The following is a 19,034-nucleotide window of genomic DNA, read 5'->3' as shown; positions in this document are numbered from 1 at the left end:
CAACAAAACAATGCAGCGCAAAGACGATCAACCCCAAGCAGATGCGCATCTCACTTCTCTTTGGAGCAATAGACATACCCTGACAAGCTAATGGAGAGAGCGAAAATTCAATCGCTCCCTCACCGCGGCCTAATATTGCGCCTGTGATTGGAAGGCTCTGTGCGAAGCAGCTGAAAATTTTCTTTGCTCTTGCAAAGCATAGGATCTCTTTAGCTCACTTCTGGCCAGTCGGATATTGGCCACACTTACGACAGAGTACACTTACGGCAGAACTTCACACCTCTTATTTAACAAGAACGCACTTGGTGCATTTTAGGTAAGGTAAACCAAGATTGTGGAGAAAATTGCAATTATGGAGTCATTACTTATTAGCAAACACCTGAGTGTTTCATTCCTCAGTATTCACTTCTGTAGCTCTATGCTGTAACCGGATGGCTGGCGCAGTTTGTTGCAAATGTTTGTTGATTCCATAATTGAAATCTACGCCACTTATCGGGTTTTCCTTAGATAATATTGTTACGCGGCGGCCAGCCGAAGAATGAGACGTGGTGAACCATGGCTATGAGATGATTTAATGGCCGCTGGCCTAGCGCGGGCGCTCCGTCCCGCGCCACAGCCAGCTTCGTCTTCGTCACACTACCCGGGCCGGGGCCTCCGAGCGATCGTCCCGATCGGTGACGAACAGACGGCGAAATGGCGATGGTCTTGAGTGAAGGATCGAACAATATGTAGAAGATGGTGCAGTGCTGGCCGCCACGATGAGAAAGATGAGAGAATGAGTCCTGGTCCACGAAGCATCCGGGCCGTAGGGTGCCAGGAGCTGACGGCCGAGGTCTCTGGACGCACCGAACGGCAGAGGCAGGGGGACGGTGTCTTCAGGTTTGGGTCAGTGGGGTCTTGGGTCGGTGGGGTCTTGGGTCCGTCGGGTCTTGGGTCGTCGTGTAGTGTGGTCCGGGCGGGGGACGGGGCTGGAGTGAGCGTCGAGGTCGGTGCAGGTCGGGCGGGCTGGGGCACGGCCGTGCGGCGCTGACCAGGTACTCACGGCCGACGTCCACGGCAGGCCCAGGACGCCGAAGCTCCGTGACCAGGATGGCGATGAAGGGACCCCAGCACCTCACACCAAATGTTATGCGGCGGCCAGCCGAAGAATGAGACGTGGTGAACCATGGCTATGAGATGATTTAATGGCCGCTGGCCTAGCGCGGGCGCTCCGTCCCGCGCCACTGCCAGCTTCGTCTTCGTCACAATATTGTGACGAATATTACACTAACTGCATTAAGGATAGTTGCCGGACCACTCCATCGATGGCACTGACAAGAAAAGAGATTAAATATCTTGAATAACCATTGACGACATGATGTGACTGGAGGATATCTTCCTCGCCTTCCTCTGTTTATTGTTTTTTTTTATTCCTTTCTGGTATTTATTGCGAGCAATGCAATAAACCACGCAGTTGTAAGTTCAGCGCTGTGCTTGTGCGTGTCTTCTTTCTTCGTCCCGTGTAAGCGCGCTGTTTTACGGTGGAAATATTACACGCCACACAGTTGGGGAGAGAAGGACTCTTCCAGACTGCCGAGTGTTCACAAGCAAGATGGCGAAGCCCTTCTCCTTCCTTCACTTCTGAGCTGTATCATTGTTCCCTCCTCTGCAGCATCGCCTTGATGCGGCCCGCTTTCACGATGGGGAAAATGGGTTAGACGCGCAAAGTTTAACGCAGTTATTACGACAGAGAACCGGCTGCACTCAGCGTCAAGACAATCAGCAGGACGGTCATGGTACGGCTTCATGGTCTGCGCGATGGGCGGGCTGGGGTTGCCGGTGAAACTTCGTACGTCACGTCGCTAATGCGGCGGATAACACGGTAAGGTTCGAAGTATCGGCGCTGTAATTTTTCAGACAACCCACGGAGACGAACATGTGTCCAAACTCACACACGGCCGCCTGGCTCGTACGTAATAAATCGCCGTCCGAGATTGTAGCGGTCACCGTCGGCGTGCTGTTGACGGTGTATTCGCTGCCTGGCCAGTTGACGTGCTTCTTCAGCCCGCTGAATGAAAGCGGCGACGTCATGATCAGGCAGCCGGTCATACTCGGGGTCAACGGGCAAGATGGCATCCAAAGGCGTAATAACTGGACGGCCGAAGACAAGCTCGAAGGGCGTGAACCGAGTTGTCTCCTGCAGGGCCGTATTGTAAGCGAATGTTACGTATGGGAGAATTTGGTCCCATGTTTTATGCTCGACATCCACATACATGGAGAGCATGTCGGCCAGGGTTCTGTTAAGGCGTTCCACCAGACCATTTGCCTGTGGGCGGCATGCTATAGTACGCCTATAGCCGCCATAATCAAGAGGGCCGTGAAAGCAGCTCCACGGTCAGTAATGATAACTGCAGGAGCGCCATGATGCAGCACGATGTTGTGTACAAAAACGTAGCTACTTCGACAGCAGTTCTCTTTGCAAGTTCCGTTGTCTCAGCGTACCGCGTCAAATAATCCGTCGCGACAGCAGTCCAATGTTTTCCAGTGGATGACTTCGGGAAAGGGCCGAGTAAGTCCATTCCTACTTGTTTGAAAGGCGTCTTCGGAGGCGCTATTGGGTGAAGAAATCCGGCGGGTTTGAAAGGAGCAGACTTACGGCGTTGGCAGTCGCGACAGGTTTTGACATATGTCCGCACTGATGAAAGTAATCTGGGCAAGTAGTACCTCTGCCGAATCCTTGCTAAGGTGCGACTGACTCCCAGGTGGCCGGCAGATGGTTCGTCGTGGCAAGCGCTCAAGATATGAGGTTGCAACTGTGACGGGACTGCGAGACGAAACGTTACGGTGTTGCTCTCAAAGTTGCGCTTGTAGAGGACGCCGTTTTGCACAGTGAAAGTTTGGAGCCCACGAAAAAAACACTAGGAACGCGGGGACCATGGCAGCCTTCCTGGTACGCGATCAGCGGCGCTAACTCTGGATCCTCCTTTTGAAGCTGTGCCATAACCGTTGCGCTAACAGCGCCAAGGAAATAGAAGACTTGAGTGATTTCCGGGGAAGCCAGGTCCACTGGCACGCGGGATAAACAATCCGCATCTCGGTGCTTCTGCCCCGACTTGTACACGACCGTTACGTCGCACTCCTGTAAACGGAGGCTCCACGTCACCAACCGCACCAACCGGTCTTTTAGGCTGAGCATAACGAGTGGCGATCACTGAGAGCGCGGGAGGGTCTTCATTAGAGGTATGGGCGGATCTTAGTGTAAATCCAGACTACCGCAAGACATTCTTTCTCAGTCGTTGAATAGTTGCATTCCGAGCGCGAAAGTGTACGGCTTGCATAAGCGATGACTCGTTCGGCGCCATCCTGACACTGTACCAGGTCCACTCCCGGGCCTACGTTGCTAGCATCAGTGTGTAGGTCGGTTGCTGCGGCGTCATCGAATTGGGCGAGTATTGGTGTACGTTGCAGGTGGCGGCGGAGCTCCACGAAAGCATCCTCTTGGTCCGTTCCCCACACGAAGGATGTGTTGACTGTGGTCAGCGCTGTTAAGGGTTCAGTTATTCTGGAGAAATCTTGAAAAAATCGTCGATAGTGAGAGCACAGCCCCACAAACGTCATGAGTCTTTGTGTCAGTGGGACGCGGGAAACTGAGACAGCGGTGGTATTGTACGGATCTGCGAGAATACTGCGCGCGCTGACAACATGGCTGAGGAAGCGAAGCTCCTGAAAACCGAAATTTATTTATTGTGTCCTCAAGGGTCCACAGGGGACATTACATGAGGGGTCACATGAGGGGTTACATGAGAAAAAGCATTTCTCAGGCTTGCGTATAAGTTGCGCACATTGGAGCGCCCGGAGCACTGTGCGTAGCCGCTCCAAGTGTTGCTCGAAGGTGGGCAAGAAAATGACAACATCGTCCACGTATACGAGCCACGTCTGCCACTTGAGCCCAGATAAGACAGTGTTCATCATGCGTTGTAAAGTGACCGGCGCTGAGCACACTCAAAACGGGAGCACCTTAAATTCGTATAGACCAGCAGGCGTCACAAAAGCTGTTTTCTCGCGGTCTCGCTCGTCCACCTCTATCTGCTAGTACCCGCTTTTAAGATCTAAGGAAGAAAAGAACCTGGCATCACGTAGTCTGTAAAGTGCATCATCAATCGTGGGGAGCGGGTAAACGTCCTTTTTGTCACGTTGTTCAGTTTACGGTAATCGACAGAAAATCTCAAGGCGTTGCCTTTCTTTTTGACGAGGACCACTGGTAACGCCCATGGGTTTGTCGACGGTTTAATGACATCATCGGCGACCATTTCGTCCACTTGCCTTTTAATGGCTTCACGTTCCGTTGAGGAAACGCGGTATGGCGCTGCATATAGGTGGTGTAGTCTCGTCGGTGATGATGCGATGTATTGCGACAGACGTACAACCGACCCTGGAGCTTGTGGCAAAACAACCCGCGAAGTCGGGTAGAAGCGCCGAGAGAAGAGTCTTCTTCGCAGGCGCCGAGTCCGGATTGATTCTGACGGACGGAATGGCAGGGCATGGTGGGGCCAGGTGTTGAGGCCTTGTCTAAAGGCCCCACACTTGAGGCAACACGGCGAAGTCATGCAAGAAGGTGACAGCAGTGCCCTTAGTGAGGTGCTGCAATTAGTTGCCAAAATTTGTAAGAAGCACACTAGCACAACCGTCCTGTGGTTGGACGAGCCCGCGAGCGACGGCTATTCCCTTCTCGAGCAGCAGGGATACGTGGCTATCAGCGACACCCTCGTAGTCGTGGAATAAATCATTTCTCACGAGGACTAGCACACTGGACCTGGGTGGAACCATTCCGTCATCGTCAACAAGTCGCAGAGCACTGTAGCGTGAATCGTCTAAGTGAGTGCGCGCCACGGCTCGTTTCGTCGAGGACCCGTGTTTCGTGTAGGTCAATGACAGCACCGTCAGTCTGCAGAAAGCCGAGACCGAGGATGAAGTCCCCCGAACACTCACGGATGACTACAAATTCGCCGACATACACAAAACCACGGATATCGACATGAGCTGTGCACCTGCCGGCGGGGATAATGAGGTGACCCCCAGCAGTGCCAATGCTAAGCCCCAACCACCCCGCCAAAGCGTTCTTCAGTTCTAGGGCAAGGGCAAGCCACATGACAGAATAATTGGCACCAGTATCCAGCAAAGCGGTCACGTCGACTCCATCAATTTTAACGCACGAATCGGAGGTAGCGCGTCGGATGCTGTCGCTACTCGCTCCCAGAGAAACATCGTCGCGTGGCAGTGGCGTAGGAGGATCTTCACAAGTCCCGGCATCAGCGACCTTGCCTCCAAAGGCCGCTGGAATCAGTTTTCCCGGCGTGGACTGGGAGAACGGCATCCGGAGTAGCCTGCGGCTTGACGGGAGCTTGGAGAACGGTAGCGCCTCAGCGACGGGGATCGAGCCTCCCGGTGGTCTGACGTGATGTGCTTCTGGCGCGACGACAGATGATATGCTATCTCATGCGGTCGTTCCCCGTTCTGTGGGCACGTGTCTGGCGCAAAACCAAGCAAAACCAGGCGGCGGTATAGGCACGTCGTGTAGAAGTGAGCCGCCTCGCCACAGTGATAGCAGAGGGGCCGACGATCCGGGGCACGCCAGACTTCACTATTTCGTGGTCGCTGTTCGGCTGGCGGAGGGTGGTCACGAGGGAGGTCGGCGGGAGCAGTGCTGAAGTCGCGGCAGTGACGTCATAACCAGTGTCCTGGCGTTGGACGGATGCGTACGTGGGCCTTGCATTATGCTGGCGAGGAACCTCAGAAATTTGCTGCTGTTGTGCTGCCAGGCACACCTCGTCCCGGACGACTTCACTCAGTGGCGGGAAAGATGGTGTATCGGACGGCATCCGGAAGGCCTGCAGTTCCTCTCTGACGACAGATCGGACCAGCTCGCTTAGTAAGGCCGCGTCGACACCGATAGGCTTAGAGATGGGATCAGGCCCAAAGGTGTTGACGTCGCGATTGTATTGGGGGGCTCGCTGTTCCAGCATCTTCTCCGTAGTGGCTGCGTCGGTGAGAAAATCTGCCACAGTGCGCGGTGGGCTGCGCACGAGTCCTGCGAAGAGCTCTTGCTTGACACCACGCATGAGGTGACGATGCTACTCTTTTTAGGTCATGTTGGGATCCGCGCGTTCAAAAAGGCAGGTCATGTCTTCATATTAAATGCGTACACTGTCGCTGTGGCGCTGCTTGCGCGAGTGTAACGCAGCTTCTGCCCGCTCTCGACGGTCTGCATTCGAGAAAGTGGCTATAAGATTGCGGCAGAAGGCTTTGCAGGATGTAATTGAAGCTTCATGGTTTTCGAACCATGTCCGAGCCGACTCTTCAAGCACGAAATAGACATTGTGGAGCTTACGGTCATCGCTCCAGCCGTTGTAACGGGCAACACGCTCGAAGACCTCCAGCCAATCCTCGGCGTCCTCGAACGCGTCGCCATGAAACGATGGGGGTGATCGTGGCTGGTGTGAGAGTATGTGCGCCGGGAGGCTGGTTTCAGCTTCCATGGCAGCTGGTGCCTCCGCAGTCCGAGGTTGCGTAGCCCTTGTTGCAGCTCGAAAAAGTCTGAATTCAGAGGACGCTCCACGGAGGCGGCGGCCGCGGCGCTGGTGAATTGGGGTGAGATCCGTATTGGTCGGTAGCCTACGCGGGTCTGGAAGCGTACCCGGCTCCTCCACGAGATTTTTCATGAATATTACACACCACACAGTAGAAGACAGAAGAACTGTTCCAGACTACCGAGTGTTGTTCTAGCCTTGGACAGGATGGCACATACCCACACTGGGAGATCGGCCAAGAATTCGGGCTTGTGACTACCGAGTGGTCAGAAGCAAGATTGCGAAGCCCTTCTTCCTCCACTACTGAGCTGTATCAGTATTAATAACAGTAATAATCAGCCTGACTGTGGCCAATGCACGGCAAAAAGCTGTCCCCTGCCTCTCCAATTAATCCTGTTTCTTTGCCAGCTGCGGCCACCGTATACCCGCAAACTTTTTTTGGTCTCATCCGCTCACCAAACTTTCTGCCGCCTCCTACTACGCTTCCCGTCTCTTGCATTCCACTTCGTAACCCTTAAGGACCACCGGTTATCTTGCCTTCGCATTACGTGCCCATTCCTTCCTCTTGATTTCGACTAGGATGTCATTAACCCGCATTTTCCCCTCACCCACTCCGCCAGTTTCCTATCTCTTAATGTTACACCCATCATTTTTCTTTACATAGCTCGCTGCGTTGTCCTTACCTTAAGCTGAACCCGCTTGGTAAGCCTCCACATTTCTGCCCAATAGATGAGTACCGGCAAGATACAGCTGTTGTATACTTTTGTTTTGAGGGATATTGGTAAACTGCCATTGATGATCGGAGAGAACCTGCCATATGCGCTCCACCCCATTCTTATTCTTCAAGTTATTTCCCTCTCGTGATCCTGATCAGCGGTCAGTACCTGCCCAAAGTAGACATATTCTCTTACTACTTCCAGCACCTCGCTACCACTTGTGAACGTTTCCTTGCTAGGCTGTTGAACATTAGTTTTCTGCATGCAAATTTAATGTTAATGCTCTCAGACCGCGTGATCTGCCGCGCTACTGGCCGGGGTTGAAGAGCTGCGCACCGCTCGCCTAGGCCGTGCACGCTTAGCCATGGATCCGGGCGAAGCTGGCATATCTCGAAATGCTACGCAGAGGACCTTGCAACGTCGTCAGCAAGCGACATCTGACCACCCTGCGGATATCAACTGTTTTCGCTTTGTATAACTAGCTTCAGATGAGTTAAACCTTCGGCAATTTTTTTTCAACACGGTGCTTATTACAATGATGCGATGTTTTATGTACATGTGCGGCCAGAATAATACGAAACACGCGAAAACCGCCGGAAGTAGGAGAAACTGCATATAAGCGCCACCTATCAACGCCAGGAAGGAGCGCCTGGCTATCCGCGCGCAGCGAGTGTGCCCACCATGGTACTACCCTCTTTGCTTCAACCCTAGCGTTACAAATGTTCAAAACATGCTGAGATGTTTCGGACAACATCGCCACTACTTATCTTGCTCGAAGTGGGTTGAGTTTAGTGTCGATGTCGCGCTGAGTTTAGCGTCGTCGAAGCGATGGCCGTGAACGGGCTAGGTAACACCCGTTCCCAGCGCGAGCCACTCCTAGACTGAAGCGACAAAACGCCCGCTGCTATCAGCCGAATATCAGCTAAGCGATGATGCTGGCAGGCCTGCGGGAAAATGTGGGTCCGTGCCACCGGCGCCACGCACAGATAGTTCAAGACGGTAGAGCAAAGTCGCGTCCATAGCAGCTCTCCGTGGTTATCCGGCCGTTCCTGGGTTCCGTATTATTCTGGTCGCGCCACTACATTAGCTATCTACAAACATTAAGAAAACAGTGACAAATCAACTCACATAAGCAACGAAGGATGAGAAAAAGATTCAATTCAGAGCACCTAGGAAAATACGTCACAATATGATACATTTAGAAACAAAGGCCTCGAAAAAAGCAGTCAACAACAAAGCACTAGGAGCGGTTGCCATTCCGGATCATTGTACATGTATATCCTCCACGACTATTTGGCGGTTGAAGCTGAATAAAGGCGCTTTTAATGCAAATTTCTTTAAAATGTCGTGAGATATGTACTAAGGCCTACATGAGTATTTATGAGCACATTAGTTACACATGTCGCAATCAAGCGAGTACCAAATTTCCTCCGTTTCCGGAAATTTCTGTAATGCTTGGCCTGAAGACGAAGCACCAACATGTGGCACCCACAGAAAACTCCCCTCACAATGTACCTTTCGAGAAGAGTACATTAACTCTTTCAATCACTAAATTGGCTTGTCATGAACGCTTTAGCCAAACAATACACTTCTTAACGCAGGAGAGAACCCACAATCACGCGCGAAAGGTGGCGAGCCCTTCCCGGAGACTTTTTCATGCTGCCAGCCTCCTCTGTCGCTCGCACCTGTGTATGCAAGTCGAGAGACGGCTATTGGCTAGATTTTTCAGGCGTCAGGCAGCTACCCTGGCAGCGGCCATTAACTCACGCGGTCCAGCTTGTCAAGAAGCTCTACCCCCAAAGGGGGGGGGGGGGGGGGGGGGGGGGGGCTTCGGAGTTGCGCCTACCGTCCAACTTGTAAAAAGTGACGAGAGAAGATTGAAAGGCGCACAGATGCTGAAATTCAAATTCTCACTGCAGATAATTCAGGTTCAAGAAAGGTCATTAAAATTTCTTCCTGGACAGTATTTGTTAAGCAGCGTCCTTTATCATCCCACGTATACCAGAACATTATTAGAGCCCCTTTAAGAACCCCATTTTAGGGCACATGATAATTTTTTTTCAGAAATTACTTATTGACCGCATCCACACTGAAGGACAAAGCGGAATAGCGCCAGTTAAGCTGCATAACAATGGTTACCGGAGACTGCCGGCGACCTCTTGTGACAACCTGTACTTGTGTTTCGAGGTCGGAGCTGACCAGCAGGGTCTCCCACGGGCCCGGGTGACAAGAGCCTCTGTAGCGATAGTGGAGAAGATTTGGTCTACGCTGACTAGGTGACTATGCCACCGCATTTGCTGCACTTCGCTTTAACTCTATCCGGGCACACATGGCGTAGGACAACCGGGTTAGAGAGAGTTGTAGTTCGGAGTAGTCTCAACAGTACCTCCTCTTATTTTGTTAGGTTTTTATATTGAGGTGGTAAGATTAGCATTTCTAGCCTGTAAGGCCGCGTGATCTCGCGGTACGGATTAAGGCCGTCCCTTGTCATTCCGACGTCAGAGTTAGCATCCACAGCTCGGCCGATAGATCCTCGAGCTTTATCGTTGGCTGCCCCATTCCCAGGGTTTGACAAGTGAGCCGGCACCGAGACCAATTCAAGTGTTTTTTTGTCTGCCGGGTAATTCTTCAGAATTCTCTATGAGATGGAAGATATTCTGCCCTTGGCAAAATTTCCGATCACTGCTTTTGAATCGGTGACAATCAGTTCCGCTCGTGGATTTGTCAGCGCCAAGGCAATTTGCGCTTCTTCGGCTACACCTGAGGAGTTTGTTCGCAATGCCGCGTTTGCTGCGAGTTAGCCTTCCTCGGTCTCAGTGGCTATCGCGCAGGATTTCTCGGCTGTTGGGTAACCAGCCGCGTCTAGGTAGATTACGCCTAATCGGCCCTCGAGTTTCTTGACTAGGGCTTGTGCACTGGCTATGCGTCATCCTTCGTGGTGGACGAGGCGAATGTTTTTCGGTAATGGTTTTACCGTGATTGCCTTTTTGGCAATGGAAGAGATTTGGCGGGTGTCCGCGTTGAGCGCTTCTACGTTTATTCCGAGTTTTTCTAGGATCGATCTACCCGCACTGGTGCGAGACCCCATGAGCTCTTGTATTTTCCTATAGGCATCAGTCAACTCGTCTAGCGTAGCGTGTAGACCAGGTTGCAGTAGCTTCTCGATGGAGGTGTTGTTGGGGTGGCCTAGGGCTGCCTTGTAGGCTTGCCTGATTATTCCTTAAATTTTTAGTTTCTTGGCGTTGTATAATTGGAGGAGAGGGAGGGAGTAGGTCATCCTATTGATGACAAAGGCATGCACCAATCTGCACATATCATCTTCCTAAACGTCTCTTTGCGTGTTTGCTGCGCATCGGATCAGTCTAGTGGTCTGGTGTACTGAAACGTTTAGCTTTTCGATAGTTTCGGTGTTTCTGCGCTTATCTTGGATGATTAGTCCAAGGATCCGAATAGAATTCACTTGTCTAATGACTTTGCCTTGTGCTTGTACATTTATGTTGGGTGACGGGAGGTTGGACTTTTGTCCCCTCGGAATGCCTCTTTTAATTAGAAGGTCCGATTTGGAATGAGGACATTCTAGTCCTAAGGTTTCGACGTAAGCTTCTATGGTATCGGGTGCGTTTTGTAGGGTTTCTTCTATCTCGCCATTATTTTTTTTGTGAACCAGAGGGTTACATCGCTGGCATAGAAAGTATGCTGGAGATTTGGGATGGCCTCAAGTTGTTTTAGTAATTCTACGAGTGCCAGGCTAAATAGGAACGACGAGAATACTGACCCTTACGGGGTCCACCGACACCCGTTGTGAATTGGATCCGATTGTCCCATCGAGCGACATTTCTGCCGTCCTCTTGTCTAGAAAGTATCTTATGTAGTTGAAGGTTCTGGTTCCTGGATTTAGCAGCGATAGGTTAGGGAGGATGGCCTCATTTGACATGTTGTCAAAGGCCTTGTATAAGTCTAATCCCAGGATGGCCCTCGTGTTCGCGCTTTTGCGCATCACTCGTTCGCTAAGCTGGAGCATCACCTCTTGCGTGGACAGGTGGGCTCTGGAGCCAAGCATGGAGGGGGCGTAGGAGGTTGTTATCCTCTGCGTATCCTTGGAGTCTGTTGGGAGCTATGTGTTATATAAGTTTCTCTAAACAAGATGTGAGAGAGATGGTCTCAGATTTCCAACATTTAGCTGCTGGCCTGATTTAGGTACAAATATGATTCTTGCGCGTTTCAATTCCTAGGGGATTTCACCCTCTTGCCAATGCTTGTTGATTGTGTCAGTTAGGGCCGTCACTGATGTAAGGTCTAGATTTCTCAGCATCTGGTTTCATCACTGTCCATGTTCGCTTCGCTCTGTTGTGATATCAACGTGGCAAAGCCTGGCATAACTGTTTTCTGCACCACCTACCGCGCCCCCCTCCCCTCCCTAACACCTTACAGGCATCTCTGTACTATCACTCCTACCTTACGCGCGGCGTACGTAGATCGCAACTGCAGCCAGGTGCCACTTCGATATCTTCCAAGCATCTGCCTAAGCTTCTGATCTTTGAATCATGCGTTTGTTGCCTTTAGCGCACTGCGACTATTGCTAAAGGAGAGGGGACATGAAATTATGTTTTCTCGGCTTATTCGCGTGCTCCTCTTAGGCGTGTCCATCAGTTTCCAATGCGAAAGCGCTGAATGAACTGCCCACAAGGCTGGAATGACAGGGTGACCAAGTGCTCAAGATCGCGAAGAGTGTTCGTATATCAAGCCCGCAGCGAAAAACGAGGTTTCTTAAAACATAGATTAAAAAAAGAAATGTGTGATTTATTTTGCGCACGAAAGAAAGAAGTAAAAGCATAAGAGTGCTCAGCAACAGCTCTCTCAGGTTTGTTCTGCCTTCTGCGAAGCTATTTCCTAGTGAACAAGGCGTCGATGGTGCTTACTGGTTGCTAGAGTATTCTAAGCTTTTAAAACACCTGCCGAGCGATCAGCATCTGCTGATCTGCCGAGCGAGTGGAGGCTTCACAAGTCGACGTTTTGGGGATATGTCGTTCATAGAACTAACGCAGGTAAAGCCGCCGCGGTGGCTCAGTGGTTATGGTGCTCGGCTGCTGACCCGAAAGGTGCGTGTTGGATACCGGTCGCGGCAGTCGAATTTCGATAGAGGTGAAATGCAAGAGACCCACGTACTCCGCGATGTCGGTGCACGTTAAAGAACCCCAGGGGGTCGAAGTTTCCGGAACCCTTCACTACGGCGTTAGTCATCGCCTGAGTCGCTTTGGAACGTTAAACCATCATAAACCAAATCCAACTAACACAGGTAAACAAAAAACACATCACTGCGGGTTCCCTCTCCTTTACGCAGGGTCGTTTGTCCGCCAAATGCGGCAACTATCTGCTTCACCCATCAAAGCGGCTGCGGCAGACGCTAGCCGGGTATCGAACCAGCACCTGGCGCCAGTTCCGATCAACGTCCGCAGCGCGTAACGTAGCAGTGAGGGTGCAGAGATGCCTCCGAAGGAAGAAGCTCGAGCGGGCTCCGTTAGGTGGCGAAGAACGCAGTTTTGCCATGGTTTCCCACGTCCAGCAATATTGTGATCACGACAGTAGACCAGCGTGCTTCTGTATCCCAATTATGTGCTATAGGGACCCTGGCTTTTGTGCTAATGGTAGGTGTAATGCCTTCACATCAAAATGTTCTGTCTATAACAGCTGATGCTCAGGTTGCCACGTTGTAAATTAAGAGGTACGTTTTACCGCTATAGCTTTAATAGTCCCGTTCCGCGGAGAAACCGTCGTACTTAGCGTGGGCATGTTGAAGAAATCGGGATTTGTATAGACAGTTATGACGTCACAACCACATGTCCTCTCGCGGGTAATTAAAACAGTCCGCAATGATCGGACAGTGCAACAATGTTGTCGGCACTACACAGTTCCTCATTCGTCTAAGAGGTTATGACCTCATTTCATCACCATTACGCGGTGCTTCTCAAGAAAGAAAAGCAATTGCGCCGAAGAGAACAAAGGTCTAGCGCGGACTCGAACCACTTCCTCTTGAGTCACTGTAGACCTCGACCACTGAAGGACTTTGTTGTTGAGAAAGCATTTCTTGTCTCATGAGTGGCGTGTACAGGACCTGTCGGCAGAGCGCGTCGGCAGAACCTGCCCACACGAACGGTCAATCGTCTATTATAGGGGCAATGTGAGAGTTGATTGAATTACCATGATTGGCATCATTGAATAATGAAGTCACCAAAACTATTTAAATGGGTATATAATTATTTGGACGAATTAAGTATTGATTGAATTATTCAATTCACAGTTAGTTTAATAATTTAACTGAACTGACAAGAAATCATGTAATACTTAAGTAAACAGTTAAATTCAATTGTATTCAATTCAGTCACCAAAATGTTTCGGGCTAGCAAGAAAGTGGGCAGTGAAGCGGCACGGAGCGCTCGCGCTTGGCCCGACCCCATTAAATCATTCCATCACCATATTTCGCGCAGTCCTTTCTTTATCGGGCTTGCCGCCACTTAAAATTATTAATTAATTTAGGCACATAAATAATTGATCCAATTTTTTGCTTAGTTCACTTAGTGAATTACTTCACAAAGCCGTCTGTTTTAGTCGAATTAATGAATTACTTAATTACTAGACTCGATAACTGATGCCTGAAATGAACTAATTAATTAATTAATTACTAAATTAGTACTTTGTTGTGCTTACTAGGCGGCCCAGCAACGGGACCCACGTATTCAGATGTGGTAGAACCGAAGTAACAGTGAAAACGAGAGTTAGAAACGCAAAGGCATAAATAACCGAACACGCTGTAACATAATCAGCAGCAGAAAGAGAAATGGCTGGTGCATTACGGCACCTAAGAAGACTTAAGTGCACCCCTGAAAGTTTTTTCTTTATTGCCTTCAAAGGCATGCTAATACAATGCAGTACAAGTCAGGTTGTGTTTGATTTCAAAGCAGTAATACAGTCTTGTCTTCGCAGTCTCTGTCCTTTATAACACCATAGATTTTTAAATGTTCATTAAACTTGGTTAAAAGAAGGCCCTGTGAAAAATAAAAGTAAAAGTTAAAATAATATCACAGAAAAAAATAGTGTTCGTGTCTGCGAAGTGAGATTCTAATAGTACCCATTCACGCTATCGCTTCATGTTCTTAAGCCGGAGCTTACGTGTCCCACGAACATTTATCAACGGATTAGAGCCACATTGACTGGAGGATCCTTAAGGCACAGTACAAGAAACAAGTTTTCACTAACTCATCTTGAGAAATCAAGCAACAAATGATCTGCAAGCTCCAGAGCATGAAGGCAAAAGTTATCGAGTTATCGAAGTTTTCCATTTGGGTTGGCCACAACAGCGACTTTAAATCGGCGTACTGGGGTGCAGTTCCTACAATATCGGCCAGCCTCTCTCCCTGTCCCTTCTGTCGCCGTGTGTGTTCACAAGTGCAACATGTATGTTGTCTTCATGCCAAAGAACGAACATAGGAAGAAAGACGACTAACCGCGCCAGCGGCGTTCGCATCACTTCTTCCCAACTCTGCACTTTTTCATTGCGCTACCGCCTCAGCGAGCGCCACCGCCCAAAGTCTGACTCGCAGCTGCCTGAACACCTAGCTGCAGCACACTTCTATCGTCAAAACAGGCGATAGATTAAAAATGTATTTCCGATATTAATACTCCAATACTTTCATTTTTAGAAAGCTATACATAATACCGTTTCCACGTATTGAAAGACAGAGTAAAATATACATGTATCATCGATACTGCCCATGCCTGACTGGTCACAGCAAAACAGAACTGCGCGAAGACGACGGGACAAAAGAAGTCACAAATACACACACACAAAGCGCAGACTTCCAACTGACTTTATTTTGCGAAAGCAGTGTGCTTATAAAGGCTATCACAGGCAAACAAGGAGACTAGCAGAAGCAAAAGCAACGTGCGCACGGCAATGACAAATGTCAACAAGACCACGTATGGTTACGACCCATGGAAAGCTAGGATGTGCCCATCTAAGAAATTGATCTCTTGCCTTGAAAGAGATAAAGAAAGCGCGCTAACACAATTATCGCCCCTTTTGGAGATGAAATAAGTCTCGACAACATCTCTTTCGGTTTTTGTTTTGGCCTTAGAAGGGAACTTGGTTTTTTCCAGGTAAGGAGAAACTCCTAGCATTCATGTCAGGTGCCTGCCAGGTGCAATCTGCCCCGTTTCTATTCTCATAGTTATTCCACTCTTGTGGTTCGTGCCAGCTGGTTCCACCTGCCCTAAGAGATCATTTGGCCCAGCTCCTATGCTGAGTCTGACATACATAGATATCAAAAGTTGAGAAATCCTGACAGCAACCACTAATTTATATTCAATCTAACGTTTCTGGACCAACTCGGACCCTTCTTCAGAGGTGATTGAAATGCGAGCAGGGAGCAGCAGGGAGCGGCTTTCGCTCTCCCTTTGTTAACACGTCGCGAAATCACCGCATGTGGAAGGGAGCGTTCCCGCAGTCCCACTCACCTTCGCCTTCGTGAACCGGATGTGCCGTGCAAGTATTTCTCAACTTTTCTTGTTCCCATAATATCAAATCAGTACTGTTCTAATTGATCTTTTTAGTGAGTCTATTCATGCGAGAATAGCGATGTGTTGTTTATCGACAACTGATCCCACAGAGCCGAATTACCTCCTGCGTAAGTGCCAATGCAAACGCATCTCCTCTGCTACTTAAAAGGATCGTGGTACCGCCGGGAACGCGCTCAATGTTGTCAATGAAGAAGTGGGCAGTTTCGGTGGCGGTACCACGTAGTGCGCCTTGGTTCATTTGAGCGGCTGACATAATCCGTGACTAGAACAGTATACCAGTTATCAAATTCAAATTCAAATTCTTTATTTCTGCCTTGTAAAGATACAGACAGCGGAGGCGCAGAAAAAGCTGAGAGACAGCTTGACTAAGCCGCAGCCCCCTTTCGCTTGGCAGCAGCTTGACAGCAAGGCTTTTAATACAAAAGGCAGTTGCAAAGCGTGATAACAAGTATACAATAATGAGCAGGTACAAGAGAAAACGAAAGAACATTATACAATATTAACACAATATTCACATAGGGTAGACACAGGTAATGGCAGCAAAGAAAAAAAAGAGAAAGAAAAAAAAAAGCACAAGACAAAAAATCCTACATGCTAGCATACAAAGCACGCAAAGACCTGTTTGACGAACTGAAAAGGTCAAAATTATTATATATATACGCGTTTAGCAGGGACGGAAGAGTGAACTGCAGGCGTTCTCTACCCGAGTTTAACCGTGGGGTCGGGACTATCCATGTCTCCGCATACCTTGTTGTGTAGCTTGCATCTCGGGTATGTAGTTCAGCAAGTTTACGTATGTGGTTTACATTTCTACGTGTTTCGAGTATAAACCGGACACTCAAGCGATATTTATACAAGTTGTGTATTTTTAGCACACCACTTTGTAGAAAGAGATCTTTGCTTGGAGAGTCCCAGGGGACATTGTAAACATGACGAAGAAACTTTTTCTGAAAAATGTAGATACGCTGAAGACAGCTAACCGTAGCTGTGCCCCACACTAGATGGCAGTAGTTTAAATAGGAGTAGAAAAGTGAATTATAGAGGAGTAACTTTACTGTTTTTGGAATGACGTATCTGAGCCGACTTATGACTCCGGTTATTTGAGCGAGTTTCGTGACAATATGGTCCGTGTGGTGTTCCCAAGACATGCTGGAAGAAAAAACTACTCCAAGGCATTTAAATTGTTCAACTATGTCTATACGTCGCGAGTTTAGTTTAATCTCGATGGTGGAAGGAAGTAATTTGTTTTTAGGATAGGACGAAATATGACAGCTTTTGTTTTCTTCTCATTTATACGCATGTATCTGGATTCGGACCACTTTTGTAATTCACTCAAGGTGTCATTGCATTCCCGAACAAGGAGATCAAGATCATTTCCAGTAAAAAAGATGCTAGTGTCGTCAGCGTAGATAATAAATTTAGCGGCGGAGTTAATGTTGGAGATATCATTTAGGTACATATTAAAAAGTAATGGTCCCAATATACTACCCTGGGGAACGCCAGAAGTAACAAGTTTTAGTTCAGATGTCACATTGTCTATGCTTACAGCTTGTTTTCTATGCGAAAGATATGATTTCAGGATCATTTGAGCCAGTCCACGAATACCACAACGCTCCAAGTTTTTCAGGAGTACACTGTGGTTTACTAAATCGAATGCCTTCGAGAAGTCCACGAAGACACCAATAACAAAGGCCTTATTTTCAAACTGTGTTAGTATATATTCCTTTTGTTCGAGTAGGGCTAACTCGGCAGATTTATTTTTACAAAACCCAAATTGATTAGGTGACAAAAGGTCATGTTTATCAATAAAATCAGACAACCGTGTATACAGAACATTTTTAAAAGGCTTTCGAGAAGATTGGGAGTATCGATACTGGTCTATAATTTCCTAAATCATTGCGGTCTCCTTTCTTATACAAAACCGTTACTTTGGCTATTTGCATTTTGTTAGGAAATGTGCCCGTAGTAAAGCATAAGTTAAATATATCTGCAAGAACAGGGGCAATAACTCTTATAACATGCTTGACAGGCCTCACTTGAATGCCGTCAATGTCACAGCTATGGCTGTTATTTAGGCTTTGTACGACTGATATAACCTCCTCTGTCGTAACTGGGTTCAGAAATATTGTGTCCCTATTGTAAGAGCTAAAATAGGTGTTGAAATCACTTGACGGGGTGTTATGGGCAAGGGTGGTAAAAAAGTTGTTGAAGGCATCTGCCAACTCTCTGCCGGATACATCTTTATTATCAAGCTTTAAAGCCCGCGGGGCAGCCTGTGGTTGCTCACGCCTCAGTAAGAAATTCAACCTTGACCACAACAGATCGTGGCGACCATTTTTAATTTCAAGAAATGTCGCGAAGTATTCCGCACGAGCGAGACGTAGCTTTTTTGTTAATCTATTTCTGTATTTCTTAAAAATGCTTAGGTCATCTGTTGAACGTGTGTTTAAAAAGATTTTGTACAGTTTGTCTTTCGTTTTAATTTCTTGGCGCAACTCAGAAGATATCCAAGGTTTGCGGGTTTTACGCTTTATTGCACGCACTTTTAGCGGGAAAGAGGAATGGTACAGCTGTTTAAAAACTCGGAGGAACTCATCGTAAGCCTCATTTGCGTCACTGGTAACGTCAATACTATCCCACTCAACTTGTTCCAGTGAACTGTGAAATGAATTGAGGGTAGCATTGGTTATACTTTGATACTTCGCTTTCTCCTGTCGGTACTTTACCAGTCTAGTCTTATTTATGCATGCAAACACTGGAAGGTGGTCACTGATCGCACATGATATTACGCCCGACTCAACTATCGGTTGGGAAGTGTTCGTAATCAGCAGATCAAGAAGTGACTCACTTTCTTGTGTTACCCTTGTTGGATCGTTAATAAGATTAATAAATCCGTTCGAGGCCAAGACTGCGTTAAAGTCTCTAGTAGTGGAATTATCCTTCAACATATCGATATTAAAATCACCTCCAGCGATTAGAGTGTATTTGTTATCTGTTATAAATGAAAGAAAACAGTCGTAAAATTCCAAAACCCTAACCATATTTCCCTTCGGTGGACGATAGCAAACACAAAACACGAACCTTCCAGTACAGGCTGATAGCACTTCAAAATCTTCAGTAATAAGACTGTACGAGTCCAACTTGTCGCATTCAATGTCATCTGACACCAGTAAAGCCA

This window comes from Amblyomma mixtum, chromosome 4, assembly GCF_055824585.1.
Source record: "Amblyomma mixtum isolate Tamu chromosome 4, ASM5582458v1, whole genome shotgun sequence".
In the NCBI taxonomy this organism is placed as follows: domain Eukaryota; kingdom Metazoa; phylum Arthropoda; class Arachnida; order Ixodida; family Ixodidae; genus Amblyomma; species Amblyomma mixtum.
The sequence above is the reverse complement of the archived record's forward strand: the minus strand, read 5'-3'. Positions refer to the sequence as shown.